At 42.9% G+C, this 19499-nt stretch overlaps 1 long non-coding RNA gene across 1 annotated transcript; it reads left to right on the top strand.

Annotated features, from left to right (window-relative positions):
• Window positions 1-9866: 9866 nt before the first annotated feature.
• Window positions 9867-13880, top strand: LOC114669948 (uncharacterized). Its single transcript, XR_003719312.2, has 2 exons — window positions 9867-10219; window positions 12986-13880. It is a non-coding gene; the product is annotated as an uncharacterized LOC114669948 (long non-coding RNA).
• The last annotated feature ends 5619 nt before the right edge of the window (window positions 13881-19499 follow it).

Raw genomic sequence — 19499 nt, 5'->3', positions numbered from 1 at the left:
AGGCAAGAAATAACTAAGATCAGAGCAGAACTGAAGGAGATAGAGACACAAAAAATCCTTCCAAAAATCCATGAATCCAGGAGCTGGTGTTTTGAAAAGATCAACAAAATTGATAGACTGCTAGCAAGACTAATAAAGAAGAGAGAAGAATCAACTAGATGCAATAAAAAATGATAAAGAGGGTATCACCACTGATCCCACAGAAATACAAACTACCATCAGAGAACACTATAAACACCTCTATGCAAATAAACTAGAAAATCTAGAAGAAATGGATAAATTCCTGGACACATATACCCTCCCAACTAAACCAGGAAGAAATTGAATCCCTGAATAGACCAATAGCAGGCTCTGAAATTGAGGCAATAATTAATAGCCTACCAACCAAAAAAAGTCCAGGACCAGACGGATTCACAGTTGAATTCTACCAGAGGTACAAGGAGGAGCTGGTACCATTCCTTCTGAAACTATTCCAATCCATAGAAAAAGAGGCAATCCTCCCTAACTCATTTTATGAGGCCAGCATCATCCTGATACCAAAGCCTGGCAGAGACACAACAAAAAAAGAGAATTTCAGACCAATATCCCTGATGAACATCGATGCAAAAATCCTCAATAAAAGACTGGGAAACCGAATCCAGCAGCACATCAAAAAGTTCATCCACCATGATCAAGTGGGCTTCATCCCTGGGATGCAAGGCTGGTTTAACATACGCAAATCAATAAACATTATCCAGCATATAAACAGAACCAAAGCCAAAACCACATGATTGTCTCAATAGATGCAGAAAAGGCCTTTGACGAAATTCAACAGCCCTTCATTCTAAAAACTCTCAATAAATTAGGTATTGATGGGACATATCTCAAAATAATAAGAGCTATTTATGACAAACCCACAGCCAATATCATACTGAATGGGCAAAAACTGGAAGCATTCCCTTTGAAAACTGGCACAAGACAGGGATGCCCTGTCTCACCACTCCCATTCAACACAGTGTTGGAAGTTCTGGCCAGGGCAATCAGGCAGGAGAAAGAAATAAAGGGTATTAATTAGGAAAAGAGGAAGTCAAATTGTCCCTGTTTGCAGCTGATGTGATTGTATATTTAGAAACTCCATCATCTCAGCCCAAAATCTCCTTAAGCTGATAAGCAACTTCAGCAAAGTCTCAGGATACAAAATCAATGTGCAAAAATCACAAGCATTCTTATACACCAACAACAAACAGAGAGCCAAATCATGAGTGAACTCCCATTCACAATTGCTTCAAAGACAATAAAATAGTTAGGAATCCAACTTACAAGGGATGTGAAGGACCTCTTCAAGGAGAATTACAAACCACTGCTCAACGAAATAAAAGAGGACACAAACAAATGGAAGAACATTCCATGCTCACGGATAGGAAGAATCAATATCATGAAAATGGCCATATTGCCCAACGTAATTTATAGATTCAATGTCATCCCCATCAAGCTACCAATGACTTTCTTCACAGAATTGGAAAAAACTACTTTAACGTTCATATGGAACCACAAAAGAGCCTGCATTGCCAAGTCAATCATAAGCCAAAAGAACAAAGCTGGAGGCATCACACTACCTGACTTCAAACTATACTGCAAGGCTACAGTAACCAAAGCAGCATGGTACTGGTACCAAAACAGAGATATAGACCAATGGAACAGAACAGGGCCCTCAGAAATAATACCACACATCTACAACTATCTGATCTTTGACAAATATGACAAAAACAAGAAATGGGGAAAGGATTCCCTATTTAATAAATAGTGCTGGGAAAACTGGCTAGCCATATGTAGAAAGCTGAAACTTCCTTACACCTTCCTTATACCTTATACAAAAATTAATTCAAGATGGATTAAAGACTTAAATGTTAGACCTAAAACCATAAAAACCCTAGAAGAAAACTTAGGCAATACCATTCAGGACATAGGCATGGGCAAGGACTTCATGTCTAAAACACCAAAAGTAATGGCAACGAAAGCCAAAATTGACAAATGGGATCTAATTAAACTAAAGAGCTCCTGCACAGCAAAAGAAACTACCATCAGAGTGAACAGGCAACCTACAGAATGGGAGAAAATTTTTGCAACTTACTCATCTGACAAAGGGCTAATATCCAGAACCTACAAAGAACTCAAACAAATTTACAAGAAAAAAACAAACAACCCCATCAAAAAGTGGGCAAAGGATATAAACAGACACTTCTCAAAAGAAGACATTTATGTAGCCACATGAAAGTAGACATTTATGTAGACACATGAAAAAATGCTCATCATCACTCACCATCAGAGAAACGCAAATCAAAACCACAATGAGATACCATCTCACACCAGTTAGAATGGTGATCATTAAAAAGTCAGGAAACAACAGGTGCTGGAGAGAATGTGGAGAAATAGGAACACTTTTACACTGTTGGTGGAACTATGAACTAGTTCAACCATTGTGGAAGACAGTGTGGTGATTTCTCAAGGATCCAGAACTAGAAATACCATTTGACCCAACCATCCCATTGCTGGGTATATACCCAAAGGATTATAAATCATGCTGCTGTAAAGACACATGCACATGTATGCTTATTGCAGCACTATTCACAATAGCAAAGACTTGGAACCAACCCAAATGTCCATCAATGATAGACTTGATTAAGAAAATGTGGCACATATACACCATGGAATACTATGCAGCCATAAAAAAGTATGAGTTCATGTCCATTGTAGGGACATAGATGAGACTGAAAGCCATCATTCTCAGCAAACTATTGCAAGGACAAAAAACCAAACACCGCATGTTCTCACTCACAGGTTGGAATTGAACAATGAGAATGAGAACACTTGGACACAGGAAGGGGAACATCACACACCAGGGCCTGTCCTAGGGTGGGGGTATGGGGGAGGGATAGCTTTAGGAGATATATCTAATGTAAATGATGAGTTAATGGGTGCAGCACACTAACATGGCACATGTATACATATGTAACAAACCTGCATATTGTGCACATGTACCCTAGAACTTAAAGTATAATAATTAAAAAAAAACAAGATATACAAATGGTCAACAAACATATGAAAAAATGCTCCACATCACTAATGATCAAGGAAATGCAAATCAAAACCACAATGTCATACCACCTCACTCCTGCAAGAATGGCCATAATCAAAAAATCAAAAAATGATAGATACTGGCATGGATGTGGTTAAAAGGGAACACTTCTACACTGCTGTTGGGAATGTAAGCTAGTAAAACCACTACGGAAAGCAGTGTGGAGATTCCTTAAAGAACTAAAAGTAGAACTACCATTTGAACCATCAATCCCACTACTGAGTATCTACCCAGAGGAAAAGAAGTCATTATACATAAAAGACACTTGCACATGCATGTTTATAGCAGCACAGTTCCCAATTGCAAAAATATGGAACCAGCCCAAATGCCCCATCAATGATATATATATATATTTCTTTATCCTCTCATTCCATAAAAATGAATGGAAAAATGGCATTCACAGCAACGTAGGTGGAATTAGAGACCATTATTCTAAGTGAAGTAACTCAGGAATGGAAACCAAACATCGTATGTTCTCACTCATAAGTGGGAGCTAAGCTATGAGAATGAGAAAACATAAGAATGATACAATGGACTTTGGGGACTTGGGGAAAGGGTTGGGAGGATGAGGGATAAAAGACTACATGTTGGGTGCAGTGTACACTGCTTGGGTGATAAATGCACCAAAATTTCAGTAATCACCACTAAAAAACGTATTCATGTAACCAAACACCACCTGTTCTCCAAAAGCCTATTGAAATAAAATAAATAAATAAATAAAAATAAATTTTGAAAATAAAGGTTGGCTATTACTATTGATTATGGTGATTATGGTAGGAATTCAATAAACTAGTAAATTACTGTCTTTAGGAGGTACCTATTAGACTAGAACCATATTAGCATAGTCTAGCAAATAGTGCTCAATGAATGCTTTCTGGATGAATAGGTGGATGGGTTTGTGGGTGGCTGGGTGGGTAGATGGATGGATAGGTAGATGGATGGGTGGATGGATGGGTGGATGGGTGGGTGAATGGATGGATGGATGGATGGACGGACGGACGGACGGACAGACAGGTAAATAGGTAGATGAGTGGATGGATGAATCAATGAATAGGTGGATTGATGGGTGGATGGATGGATGGATGGATGGATGGATGGATGGATGGATGGATGAATAGATGACAGATGGACGGATGGATGGATGGATGGATGGACAGGTAAATAGGTAGATGAGTGAATGGATGATCAATGAATAGGTGGATGGATGGATGGATGGATGGATGGATGGATGGATAGACAGGTAAATAGGCAGATGAGTGGATGGATGAATCAATGAATAGGTGGATGGATGGATGGATGGATGGATGGATGGATGGATGGATGGATGGATAGCTGTAGTTTACTCCAATGTAACTGGTAGATGGTAACAATATTCAAAGCAGAGTCTCCACATTACTAACACATGCCCTCATCCTGTAACTGTTTTTCCAGTGATGCCACACAAAGGCCCCAGGTGTTCACCCCTACCTCCTTAGGGTAATTGCCAAACTCAGCCTGCAAGGCAAGGACCCCCAGCTGCAGCAGCATCTCTTCATTGCAGTAGAGCCTCTCCACCAGGATATCTTTCCGAAGCTGCAGGTAAAACTGGTGCCTTGTCAGGCTGTGCCTGGGAAAGAAGTAGCAATAAAGAAGGTTGGGTTGCTAAGGGAAAGGGAGAACATTAGCACCAGTGGGTTTTCTCACTGTGGGAAGTTGGGAAAGTAGGGAAGATGAGATGCAACTCAATAGAATTCAGAGGCAATGCCAGCAAGACAAGTGTGCTCTCCTCCATTTACGCCATGTCTCCTGCCCCTAGTTCAGGATCACTCACTTCACACAAACTTACAGAGGTGTTTCTTGCTCTGGTTTGAGTGAGAAAGCTAATAATCAGTTCGGTAGTGTTTCTAATAAACAAAGAAATAAAGAAGCAGTGATCAAACCACAAACCCATGTCTCTGTCCTCTAACCCTCATGACTGGGCTGCTGAGTTGTGTGTTGGGGGTGAGGGGGCATTTTGGGGTCACAGACAGAGAATTTTGACCTTGAGTGGAGTATGTCTGAAACAAAAGGGCATATTTTCATTTTGACCAGGGCCTGCACGAAAAAAACAAAAAACAAAAAACAAAAAACTGATTTTTCCCCTTTGTTCTATCTTGATTAGAATCCAATCAACAGAAAACCAACCACAATAGCTATTGTTATTTGTATGTAATTTACAGTTTGCAAATCATTTGTCAATCCATTACCTCTCCATCAGTCTGGACATACATAAATCCCTTAAGGAACAAATGAACACATTTGCAGCACTCACTGGAGCATCCCATAGTGGCTGACAAAGAACTTTATCCTCAGGAAGAGTGTGAAGGTATTCGTGGAGGTCTTCTGAGGTTGCTCTCTCCAGCCTTCAGGAGCTATTTTGCACAATCTGGTTTCACTGTCCAGGAAAAAGAACTCTTTGCCTGAAATGGAAATAGAGCATGTGTGGAGGGAGAAGCAGTAGGGAATGCACCATTCCTCAGACTCACAGCCCTAAGTCCTACCCAGAGGGTCACGCAGGGTGAGTGCAGGAGTGGGAGGTAAGTCTTTGAGCACCTGGTACCGAGGAATCTTTGTTGGGGTTGTGAGGTGTTAAGAAGGAGCAGACAAAGAGGAGAGGATCAAGTAAGGAAAACTCAGCACTGAGAGGACAAAATAGCATTAGTTATCTTATCTTATAGGCTGTTGCTTAATATCTGCCTTCAGCTATCATCTCATGGGTATAAAATGGAAAACCAACAAAAGGAGTTTCACTAAGTTTGTGCAATGTGCCAGAACCCTCCACCTCAGCTGGACCACCCCGCTCCTCCCCAGCCATGGAATCCTATGGTCCAAATACGTGTGTCCTCCCAAAATCCATATGTTGAAGCCCTAACACCCAATCTGATGGCATTAGGAGGTGGGGTCTTTAGAAGGTAACTATGTTTAGATGAGATCATGAGGGTGGGGCCCCCATGATGAGATCAGCGTCCTTATAAGAGGAGGAAGACACCAGAGCTTCCTCTCTCAGCCATGTGAGGACACTGTGAAAAGGAGGCCTCTGAAAGCCAGAAAGAGGACCCCACCAGGAACCAAATCAGCTGGAACTGTGTTCTCGGACTTTCCAACCTCCAGACCTGTGAGAAAGGAGTGTCTATTTTTGAGCCACCCCCTCTGTGGTATTTTGTTAGAGCGGCCTGAGCTGCCTAAGACATGGTGTAAGTGGAGTCAATTTGCCCTTTGACCCAAGTGGTTCCAGATTGAAAATTCCACCAACCCAAGCTCGGGACTTCAAATCCTGAAAAGTGTGTCCTCCAGTACCTCTGGGAGGGAGGCTGAATCAGCCTCAGCTGCTGAAGGCCCCTTCCTCACCCCTCTGCTCTCTTCACAGCAAAACTCAACCCCTCCAGTGCCCCTGGCCACTCCTGGGGACTGCTGCAGGTCTGCCCCTGTCCTGTTCTACCACACACTCAAAGTGGCTCCTCCTTCTCAGTGGTTCCACCCTTTCAGCCCAAAGCATTCTCTAGCAGCTTGCCTGGGCACAGAAGTCCTGCCAGTTTTGGAAGGCAGAACTTTTAAACTGGTGACCAATCTCTTCTCCCAATGCATATGCATGCTGGGGTGGGGAGGGTGTGTCCAGGGTTTAAATAGTAGTCACCGCACTGCACTCAGACCTCCATCACCTCTGTCGCCTGCCTCTGCCCTTGCTGCTGAATCTGATGCCCCACACTGGACTCACCCTTCCTTTAGGATGAATTCTCCCCAAGGGACAGGCAGTTCCCCACCAAAGGTTGGTTGGTGAACCCTCCCAAGTTGATCTATATCCAAACCCTAGAGGTAGTCACTTTTGAGTGATTTCCCCAAGATGATCCTAGCTAGGCAGGTGTAGAATTGTCCACATGGGAGGGGCTCAGGATGGCCACCTGACTGGGAGTAGGCAGGTAGGATATAAGTGGATTTGTGAGTGCAGGTGCACTCACAATGCAAGCACACTGGATTAGATTGTATATTATAGATCAGTAACAATACAATTCTTAAAGACACCTGTATTCACACTTTACGGAAGGTCAAGCAAATATCAGTTGATCACATCAAAGCATATAACAGTTGTTCTTATTTGGGAGAGAGATCTTTATAAGGTCTGAGAACTATGGGGATAAGAACATGCTGTCACCAGCCCTGCTTGGTACAAAGAAGAATCATACAAGTTCGTGAGCTTCTCCTACTGCAAATGGGAAAATAGAGGAACACTGAGATATGACACCTAAGCCAGCTGTGCTGGGAGAGAGAGGATTTTGCCAGAAGGCCAGTGTGATGCCAGCTCAGCCTCCACACAGCGGTTAAAGAGATCCAGCTGTGGCAACATGATATTTACAGTAATGGTGTGAAAGTTATCAATACCAAAATGAGGTCACTTATGTCTAACCCTAATAAAGTGCAGCCAAAAGGCCATGAGGGAGGGGCACTCATGCGTATGCCTATACCAAAAAACACCACAGGCAATGTTTTCCATACTGCTGCTTGCTACATGAGTCACACAAGGATAGCCAGCAGCACAAGGACAGCCAGCTGCAGGAGGACATCTAGCCATTCACACAAGAACACTTGCCTGACACTTTGTCTTCACCGATGAACTGATGTCAACTCCTGCAATAAGCCCCTGGAATCAATCATCTTTTTGTTTCAAAACAACTCACATGTACTTCTCTCTTTTGTCTTTAAAAGCTTCCCCTTCCCCCAGCCTCCTGGAATGCACCTGTAGTCCTCTAGAACATGCATATCCCGGATTGCGATCTCCTGCTAATTCCTGAATAAACCCTTCCTTTGGAAAGCCTGTCTCTCTTTGTTGTTATTTTAGGTTGGCAAAACCTGGTGTCAGAGATGTGGGATCCAAAAGGGACAAGCCTTTTTCCATATCAGTGACCGCAGAACCACGTGCAGTGTGCACTGGAGTCCATTGTGCTCTCTGCTTCTAGGAATCATCTTTCTGCTGGTGCTAAGTTCTGTCTTGGATTTGAGCACCCTCATTTTGGCTGAGCTTTGACTTGATTTAAGATCTGGTTTTATAGGTGTGAAGGACATGGTCCTTCTTCTGAGTATTCTTTTGGTTTCACTTTTGCAAGGGATTTAGCATCCTTTCTGGTGAGTCGGTTGTTTGTGCACAGAATTTAAATTGGCATCACATAGACTTTTCAAACATAATTCACCCCATGAATTTTTAAGCTTACGGGCAAATTATACCAAAGATAATTTAGAACTCCAGTGGCCAGATGGAGATCATTTGAACTGCCCAAGCTCGTTTCTTCCTTAGAATTAAAATGAGAAGACTGCAGCTATAAGGTCAGTTTGCTTGGGGCATATATTTCAATTGGCATCTTGAGGCTTCAAAACGCATTCAGGACTCAAAAATGCCTTAATGCAAATATCTCAAAGCTAGCTGAGACTCATTTCTCTCCAGAACCTTCCCTCCCCATCTACAATTCCTCCTCCTCTTTGTCTTCCTCTAGCTGAACTCCTTTTTTCCAAACTGCTCAACTACTAACCCAATTCTTCTCTCAATGACCACCAAGTCATCTTTTAATATGTGAATCTTCTAGGGAAGTTCTAGATGGGTAGAATAAAGAAGTTAAACTCTGCCATTTGGGCCTATCAGCTATTTAAGTTAAAGACACTTTTAAGTGCACTTTTAAGAGCAGGTGCAAATTGGCCACTTTGACCTTTGTGTTATTTCTTAACGAAGATGAAATTCCCATGTGATAGTCATCCTCCCTCTCCTGGAAGGAAAGGCAACATCCTTATCTTCAAGGACAAGAAGTTTAGACAAAATACCACAGAGACCTTGTTGGAATAACTCTGATCTTTTAAGCCTTCTCATAATTTAGTCCCATTTTCACAATTAACTGTTCTTTGTCCAACCCAGTAACTAATTTGTTGGAGTCTTCTTCTTCTTATGGGGGCTCCCATACCACATAAAACATTTATTATGCTTTTCTCCTGTTGATCTTTCTTATGTTAGTTTACTTCTCAGACACAGCTGGAGCCTGTGAGGATAAAGGATAGAAGTGGTAATTTTCCATCCTTACAGTTTCTGGCAATGAGGATGGCACCCTAACAGGCTGGACACTCCACTCACTCCAGCCTATGGATGAGATGCCGAGAGGCCTGACAAAAGTCTGCAAAACGTGGGGATTCTTTCCAAAGCCAGCTTTCCCAAATATCTATGGGTAGTGCCTGGCTAAGAGAAGAGGGTAAAAATTTTTTCTTGTCCCTTCTTTTCTAAATTTGAATTGGCAGGAGAAAAACATTTGTAAGAATGTTCTCTGAATTGTGACTTTTGTGAATTTGGTTCTAGGTTCTAACAGAAATAGCTCTTTTTTTTTCTTAATCTCTGTCTTCTGTGTGATTTACCACAAGGATAAAAGTTACAATAAGACTCTCCTTTCATCTTGTTTTATGTCTCAAGAGCTCTGTAGCCAGTGAGGATATCTTCTCTGGTCTCCACCAGCCGGGCCGTGGAGAGATTGTCAGGTTTGCATCAGATGGCTAGCCAGCTGACTGGGAGTCTGAAACAGGAAGCGTCTCCTTGTCTCAGAATGCCAGCTCCCAGGGGAATTTGTCTCAATTGTTTCAACCTCCACTACCTTGTTAACAAGGAGGGCCTTTGTTTTATATCTTTGGGAGAAATGTTGGATCTCGATGGGGGTACTGCAGTTTTCACACTCTTTTTGTGGAAGCCTCTTGCATCCATGGTTAAGCCATAAAAGGCTACTGGCTTTGAGTCACAATTGAAGTGGCTATACCTTTGGATATTTGGACTTTTATATTTAAAAGTATTTTTTAGACAGTTCTCATCCTGACAACTGTCCTATTGGGACATGTGAGATCTGGCTTGATGGAAGAAAACACACACATTTATAAATTAACTATTTTCTCAGAAAAACAGAACTAACCTAAATGTTTTTCGAGTTCAGGTGATCTGGTATAATTTTTGGTAAACATAGAAGCTAGTTTAAGTTTTTTGGTTCAACTAAAACAGGCATGTGTGCAGACTTGTCAACACTAAACATAATACAGACGTATCACTTCTATCTGGATTTATTGAGCAAAAGTGTAAGTATGTTTAAGATGGTAAAATTATAAATGTAACCTAAGAATGAAACACACAGTAAAAATAAATTGCTTGATGTGTGACAAATGTGACAATGAGAAAAGAGAGTTAAAAAAAAAACTGTATGTTTTAACTTTTAGGTCCTCTGTTTCTGTGGTATTTTTTAATTTGCCTGATTTACTAAACAAGAAAAATAACTTAAGATAATGACTACATTTGTTTAATGTCTAATGGAGTTTTCATAAACAATTCAAACATAGTTGTTAAAACCAAGTGAATTGATAAATGTAAATGTAAGTAAAATAGAATATAAGTAAGCTTTACAACAATGATTATGTTTTATAAGATACATTTACCTAAAATGGTTTACAAAATCTTTTTGGTTACTTAAAACCTTAAAGTTATAGTACGTTGAATGAAATGATGAATATTCATGTAATAGACCATTTCCAAAGATATAATGCTGAAACATTAGTTGTTGAACATAAGTTTAAGCTTATAAACTTTTGTCTGCTCACTGCAGAAGAACAAAAGATATTTGGGTCTGTTAATTAAAATGCTGTGTGCTACACTGAAAAAATGTGCTATGAGGGAGCATATATTTCTAGATGTTATAAAATAATGTTTTCACAAATTTGTAAAAGGCAGTTTATGATTGCTTACTTTCTAGTTTTCTGGTTTTCAATAGAAATTAAAGTTACCAAGAGTTTTTAAATTTCAATTACTATGCGTAATTCTGTATACAAAGTGTACAAAAAAGTAAGATATGTTTGGGTGAGAAAAGTTATAAGGAAGATATGAGAATGTGTTTTTATTTGTTGTTTTTTAAAAAAGTAATTTTCTCTAGTTGGAGGTTAGTTAAGGATTGCTTCAAAACGAATAAAGGAAAAAGTGATATTAATAAAACTGAAGAAGAACATTATAAATAGTTTGAGAAAATTGCAAAAGGTTTATGGAAGATGAATATTATGAAAGAAATTTTTGTGTGATCAAGGTAATTAAAATTAGAAGAAAATTCTTTATTTATGTTTTTCTAAAACTTGAGCCTTAATATCAAAAGCATACTTGTGAAAAACTATTATTTTGTCTTCTCTGTTAATAAAATAAAGTTATATTGCAGTATTAGCCTCTGCTGTTAATATTAATATAAGATGTTTTTCCTTAACTTTTTAGTAATTGGCCTAGAAAAAAAAGATTTTGTGTTTTATCAAAATAGTTTCTTGTGCTCTCTGCTGTGTTTTATTAGGTCTTTGATTAGTTAAAAAAGTGAGTCTTCTCAATATTAAAAGAGCTAAGTTTTGACCATTATGTATTTGCCTTTTGAAGCCTTTTAATTATCACTCTGGTTATATGAATGGCAATTATTTCACAGTGACCTGTGATTCTATTTTGATCAAGAGTTTTAAACCTTTTGACAGCTTTGACACCTTCCCAAAATCATATTCTAAATTGAGTCTTTTTGACCTTGAATTTACTTTGGGTTTTCCAGCTGGACCCTTGAAAGCAACAAAGGATATGTCCCTTACCTTGTAAAAGAGATATTAAACTAATTGGGTTTATTCAATATTTTAAAATGCATGGGAAACATTGTCCAATAACAAGTGGTAAGAAAACTTTAAGTTATATCTACAAATATAGTTTTGATATAAATGTTCCTAAAATTGTACAAAATTGCTAGAACTCCCGTATGGCTTAGTATAATATTTGGTTATTATGTTAAAATGATATATGCCATAGAAATAACCAAATTTCTCTGTCAATTGCTGGTTATAATAAAATCTCCTCAGATTTGTAACCATGACCATTCTAAGTCCTTGTCATCCATGGAATATTATGGTGTTGATACTTTTCTAAACGCCCTTGCAATCAGCTACAGTCCAAAAATTGCTTTTTCTTCAAGGAGGTTCACAGAAAGGATGGAAAGAATTCTGACAAGTTACAGGTTTCTGATAACTTCAAGATAAAACCATTGGACTAAGGAAAAATGTCCGGGACACTAAAGAAACTAAGTTTGTGAAACTGCTAACCAAGATCAAGCAGAACAAGAATTAATTACATGAGGCTGAATGAATAGATGAAAAAGAATAATGGGTTTTTATAATTTTTACTTGAAATTTCACTGGTTCTTTAAATGTTTTGTTTTCTAGATTTAAGGAAACTTTTTCCTTGTACGTTATCTATAGTTTACAACAATATAATAAAGTGCACTCTTGTGAACAAAATTAAAATATTTGCTTTTTCTCCCTACCTAATCCAACCAGAATTCTAAAACTAACCATAAGTATTCTTATTTTTATGATAATATAGTTATTTATATAAGTTCAATAAAAATATGCTCTCTTTAAAACAGGATACAATATTTAAAATTGGTTATATTACTAAGGCTTTGACTTGGATGTCATATTTGAAAATGCACATAAAGTTACCTCAGCCAAACTGAGGTTTGTCTTGATTTGGCCTCCTAGCCTTGTGAGACTTTTAAAAGTCCAGGCTGAGATTCTTATCGAAAGTTCTAGCAGAACAAGCTTCAAAGGAGCCTGCGTGGTCAATCACTATTCTTGATACACTTACGTAAATACTCAGGCCAAACTTGATGAGGCTAAACTTACTTAGCAAGCAAATTTGTCTTATTGTGATTATCTTTAGTAAAAATGGGGGTAACTGTAGATAAGAAATTATGCTTCTGAAGGAAGGTGAAAACTGTATTACACCTGTTATCTGACTGTAGTCCTGTTTATTGCTTTTGTGTGTTTCTAATCTACCTGTAGACTGAACTGGACCTTGAATTCTCCTTGTTTCCTCCAGTATCTGGAGAACTAAGAACAAGAACTGCTCTGTTCCTAAAGCCCTATAAACTGAAACTGGACAACTCGATGTAAAATTCTAGGAACAAGTCTCCCGCCTGATGTGCGAGCTACACAGAGAGTTCACCAAAATGCCCATTGATGGTCTAGTACTTCGAAATGACCACCAACACCTAGGAAACAGAACAATGAACTCCAGAAAGACTTAGCCTCAGAGCCACTCCTTCCAAACCTCCATGTTGCTTAAATGAAGCTGAAAGAGGTTTTGACATCAACTCCTACTTGCTGGTCATTTCCCTTCAACACGAGACTAGAACGACCAGGAAAGGTCCATCCCAGCACCGAGGAATAATCAAAACCTAACCACAGGATGATCCGGTAGTGATGCTTTCAGAACAATAACTTGATTGGAGAAATGTAAACATTATCAATACCAAAATAAGTCACTTATATTTAACCCTACTAAAACGGAGCTGGGAGGCCGTGAGGGGGGTCACTCATGCTCTATACCTATAATGAAAAATACCATAGAAATTTTTTTCCAAACCGCAGCTTGCTACATGAGTCACACGACGACAGACAGCAGCACAGGGACAGCTAGGCCACACAAGCACAGCTCGCCACTCACACAAGAACACTTGCCTGACACTGTTTTCACTAATGAACTGACGTCAACTCCTGCAATAAGCCCTCGGAACCGATCATCTTCTAGTTTCAAAACAACTCGCATGTACTTCTCTCTTGTGTCTATAAAGGCTTGCCCTTGCCCAACCTCCTTAGATGCATCTATAGTTCACTACAGCATGTGGATCCTAGTTTGAAATTTCCTGCTAATTCCCAAATAAACTCATTCTTTGGAGAGCCTGTCTCTCTCCACTGTTATTTTAGGTTGACAGCAGAAATAAAGAGTCTCTAATGGAACGTCAGAGAGGGAAGAGGGTATAGAAACCCTTTTTCTTGGATATTTAGAATGGAATCTTAATTAGGCTCCTAGGGTCAGGGTACTGAGTCCCCATTAGTACTGCATCATTAGATGGAAATGCTTTTAACATTTGCCTGTTTGTCTAACTTCAGTGCCCTGAGATCAATCAACCAGATCCAGCAAGCCACAGAAACCCACATCTTACACTCATTATTTCCTGACAATCTTCTGCACTTGCTTGATGCTTTATCCATGAATACTTGAAGCCCTCATCATGCTGACTAATGTCTAGGTATACAAAGGGAGGCACCCAAGTCTTAAACAGTTTTCCCAGAAGAAACAGAGCTCAGGTACCCAGACACCCGAGTTACTGGAGGCACCAGGCCAGCTGGGAGTTGCCCAAGAGATGCTTACCTTTCATATACGCCAAGCCAAAGTAGGTGAGTTCCTCAAGCTTGGCAAAGGACGTTACGGCATTGAAGACAGCTCCCACTGTTGACTCGACATCACATTTTACCTCCAGGTGCTGCCCGTTCAGCAGGACCACACAGAGGTCCCTGAGAGCCAAATAGGATTTCCCTTTTTTGGTCTGAAAACAACAATAGTATCAATTATACTATAATTATAAGTCATTGAGCCTTTAGTGTGTGCTGGTTACTGTACTAAGCACTTTACACACATTGTTTCACTTAATTGACAAACAACTCTAAGAGATGAGTATATTTACAGTTCCTATGCAGCAGATGAGAAACTGAGGCTCAGAAATGCTAAGAGTCTTGCCCAGGGTTTGCAAAGTTTGTAAGGCAGGAATTGAACTCAAATCTGAGCCTTCTGCCAGGCTCAGCAGGGGCCAGGAAAGCTGGGAGGCCCGTCTGACTGATGTCTTTCCCCTGCAGAAATCCCAGCTGCCCCTTGGGTTCTGCTTCCTAAGAAGGTCACCCAGGGCCCTCATCAATGAATCGTATGGCCCTGGATCATTCTGTCGATCTGACATTGTCTCCCCAGGCTCCAGCAGAGCACAGGTTAATTAATTCTAAACTTCAGAGAGAATTTGGGTGGGTGCATATCCAATGAAGAGACAGAGTTGGAGCAAGGGGATTACCTAGACTCTAGAAATGGGTCAGCAGAGCCAAAGAGCCTCCAGAGTCTGCCTTCTGCTTCTTCATCTCCCACCACAGCCCCACCCAGACCACTGTCGCCTCGGCTCAGCCTCCTGGACAGTTCATCACCAGGCAGCCGCCTGGGCCATTCTGCCTGTGTCTTTGCACATATAATACCCACTGCCCCCAGGGCTCTTCCATTCCCTCCCCACGTGGCAAACTCCTATGGGTCTGTCTGGTCAGGCTCTGAAGCCCTTGTCTGTGGCTCTTCCTTAGTATCCCCATGTCCCAAATCCCAGCCTGGACCTCCCCCGGGAAGTTCTCTTTAGAAGGCAATCATGGAGAGACACTAGCATATGTGGCCTTAGTGCCATTGAGACCATGCCTGCGGTCACACCCTGACCCTCCTGGCACCCAGGGGCAGCCTACGCACTCCAAGGGCCAGAACAGCTCTGAGGACCCTGTGGGAGGGGGTTTCCCACAAGTTGCTGGGCAGGGCTGATCACACAGGCACACTCCACGCCACCTCGGTTCCCACACTTGCTGCATACCTGAGTCACCTGAGAGGTGAGGGGACCACCCCCAAGATGGTTCTGTCAGCCTGGCACAAGGCCTGGGAAATCAATATCTTGTAAAGCTTCCCAAGTTGATTCTGCGAGGGCCAGGAAGGCTGGGAGGCAGATCTGACCCGCTTCTTTCCCTTGCAGAAATCCCAGCGGCTTCCTGAGAGGGCTGCCCAGGCCCTCAGTGATCCGCCAGTGATGGGCCCCTGCTTGGATCCAGTGCTCTGAAGCTGCCCTCTGGGCACTCTTAATAGCTGTGTCTTGGAATGTGTGTTTTCTAAGTGAAGTCCCCAGGACAATGAGCGTGTATACAAAGCTTCGACTTTCAGCAGTCCTGCCTCCCCCACTCCTTGGAGGGTTCTGGCTGCCAACTCCTCTGCTCTCTGAATCCCCAGGCCTGGCCCAGCCTCCCCTGCCCCTTCGTCCTCCCCACACAGTGACCTCTGCTGTCCTCCACTGAGGGCAGCCATGGCTCTCACTGCCCCCTAGTGATGCCCTCCTCAGGGGCTGGTGGAGGAAAGGTCCCAAGTAGGCACATGCACCCAAGGCGTGTCAGAGCAACCATGACAGTGGCTGTCCCCACCAGCATCAAAGCTCTTTCCATGGGCGATTCAGCAGGGAGAAGCCTCTCACCCACCCAGCTCCCAAGCCAGGTACCAAATGTATCTCCATACAAAGGGTATAACCCCTTGGGGGACCACTGATTGTCTGGACCGGGGCAGCAGAGTCATGGGAAGGGAGCTTGGGCTTTTTCACCCTGCATGGGGCACGGTGCATGGATCCAGCAACTGGTGTGACAAAGTCACAGGGCAGGGTCCCAGGTACCTGCAAGGGTCTCTGTCTACCTCGTGAATATCCCTATGCCCAAGAGAATGTGACATTAAACAGCAAATAAAAAATAAAAACACCATGACATGCTGAGACAGAGAAAGTACACATGGAGAAAAAAGAAAATGTTTTATATTTCAGCTCCTCTGGTGGCTGCTTTTGAACACAGGATGCTGCCTCTTCACGTTTCAGTGAGCCTATTTGCCAGTGTTTCCCATGGGACAGTCATGCTGTGAGGGGAATCTGTTTTGTTCCCAACACCCATAGGGAAGCAGAAGGAAAGGGTGTGTGTACGAAGAACTCCACTTAGAGGGAGACATAGAGAGCTACACTGACTGAGGACCATGGGGACAGGAAAGGAGGGGCTAAAGCAACAGGGGCAAATGCTCCAGTCCAAGTCAGACAAACAGACCGAGTGACATAGGAAACCCTGGGAATGGGGCCTCCCCTTTCCCAGGTAAGGGACAGAGGTCCAAAAAGTCTTTTATTGAGGGAGCCCTCGGTCACCCTCATGCCTTTCTGGTACCTTTCTAGAGGCTAGGGTTCAAGATCCCCTCTGAGGATTATAACTAGGCTCCTAGACCTGGTGTGTAGGTCAAGATGCTCGCCCCGGACAGAACTGGGACAATAGCACCGTTTCCATCACCTGGAGTCTTGGTACCTAAGCATTGCACAAGCGTCCCTGCAGAGCAGGGGAAGCTGGCCCCCATCACAGCAGGTCTGGCCCATCTACCTGGTGGGTAGAGGAGTCTCCAGTCACGTAAACCATGTGACCACAGGGATGTCAGGAAGGGGTTCCTGGGTGAATTTTCCTTTCTTCCCCTCAGCTGAGGGCTGGTGATTTGAAGGGGATGGGCAGAGGTGGGACTGGCCTGAGGAGGCCATGGCCCTCTGACTTGCAAACCCCATACAGGAAGTGTCTTCAGAAAGTTGTAGACCTCCAGAGTGAGCCACCCTGACACCCCCAGCCCCTCACACACCAGTCTCCTTAAGTTTAGCATTTTCATGCTTTGGGTAACTCAATCTTGCATACTTGGGGTGTAAAAGTTATCATCCCACTTCATACTTTTTGTGTCAGTGCAGAGGGACCAGGCACACAGTGGGTGCCCAGTCAGCGTGTGCTACATGAATTGATGCAGTTGGTCATTGCATAGGAATTGGAGGCCCGGGTTAGGCGGGCATCCCACTTGCACTGACCAGTTTGTTTCAACACTTTCAGGACTCAGGTGTAGAGGGAATGATGTCAGTGCACTGAAACAGACATTCCCTTGACAGGGGAGTATATGGAAGCTGGGATTCAATGGGATTTTGCTGGAGTGAGCCAGAGGTGGGCTCATTGGTGCTCTTCAGTGCAGGAAGGACAAGTGGTAGGTGATGCAGAAGCCTGGGAGGAGAGAGCGTCTAGCCACGCCCCACTCTAGCCCTGCCTCCAAGAGGCCCTGAACAGAGGCCCAGAAAGCCAAACTGACAATGTGTGCGCTTCCAGCCCTGGGGGTTGGGGAGATGGGAAAGGCTCACATTCAAATACTTAACATTGACTGAGAAGCTCCCGGCCCCAACTGGGCCCTGGACAACAGAGATATGGACCTGAACATGGACAGATACGTCCTGGGGAGCTCAGGGTGAGACCAGCCGCACATGGGGCTCTGCAGGGGACATGCTCAGGCTCTGGGGTAGGGAAAGGACAGGCCACACAGTATTTGCCCTTCCTGAAAAGCCCACATGGCTCACTCTTTGTCTTCACCCAGTCTTTGTTCACAAGATGCCTCCCCAGAGCCACTTCCCCATCTAAAAGAGCATACTCTCCCTCCTACCACCTGCCATGCTCCATCCTCTTCCTTTCTTCATTGTTTTTTTTGTTTCTGTTTTTGTTTTTATCACAAATCACTACCTTGCATTCTTTTATATTTATGCATTTGACTGTCTTTGCCTCCTCCTTCTAGAATGTAATCTCCACATGAAAAGGACTTTGTTTCATTCACAGCATAGGTGGGGGCCTAGAATAGTGCCTGGCACCTGGTAGATGTTTCACAGCGTTCCCTAGCTGAGGCTGGGAGGGCCAGCAGGACTCAGCTGGAAGTCACATGGGGCCCCTTTAACAGGCCAAAGGGAAAACAGCAGCAGTGGGAGGTAGTGATGTTTCTGGCAGGGGTCTGGGGGAAACTGAATGTCACTGGGGTGTCCCCACGTGAGACCCCATTCAGAAACAATTGGCCTCCCGCAACTGCCCACTTCCCTCACCACCCTCCATCCCTGCCCAGTCTAGCCCAGTAGTTACCACAACCGATCCCGGCAGATGTAGTGTCGTCGGGGCCTCTCCAGCCAACAGGATGAACTCTGGCCTGGAAAACTGGAGGAAAACAGTCACACATGGTAGAGAAGACGACAGATTCCAGGCTTTAGGTCTGGGCTTCCCCCATGATGCACCTCTGCAGCCCCCACCAGCACACATTCCCCAGAGCCAGCAGGAAACAGGCCAAAATGGGGCTGACCCGGGCTGAGGCCCTAGCTAAACGGTGCATCTTGGAGCAGAAGTCTTACAGGTGGGTAAAGGGTATCAGCAACGTTCTGGCTCTTAAGTTGGGTACAGGGGTGTTCGGGGTGAATTATAAGTTTCTGTTTTTGTATTTTTTTTTTGTTTTTTGTTTGTTTGTTTGTTTGTTTTTTTGAGGCAGAGTCTTGCTCTGTCGCCCAGGCTGGAGTGCAGTGGCCGGATCTCAGCTCACTGCAAGCTCCGCCTCCCGGGTTTACGCCATTCTCCTGCCTCGGCCTCCCGAGTAGCTGGGACTACAGGCGCCCGCCACCTCGCCCGGCTAGTTTTTTGTATTTTTTAGTAGAGACGGGGTTTCACTGTGTTAGCCAGGATGGTCTCTATCTCCTGACCTCGTGATCCGCCCGTCTCGGCTTCCCAAAGTGCTGGGATTACAGGCTTGAGCCACCGCGCCCGGCCGAATTATAAGTTTCATAATTCACACAGAACTCCATCTTTTGTATGTATAAAAAGTATAAAATGTATTGTATAATATAAATGTAAATGCAATAAAAATATTTTTAAAAAACAAAAA

Source organism: Macaca mulatta, chromosome 9, assembly GCF_049350105.2.
Source record: "Macaca mulatta isolate MMU2019108-1 chromosome 9, T2T-MMU8v2.0, whole genome shotgun sequence".
NCBI lineage: Eukaryota > Metazoa > Chordata > Mammalia > Primates > Cercopithecidae > Macaca > Macaca mulatta.
The sequence above is the reverse complement of the archived record's forward strand: the minus strand, read 5'-3'. Positions and strand labels throughout refer to the sequence as shown.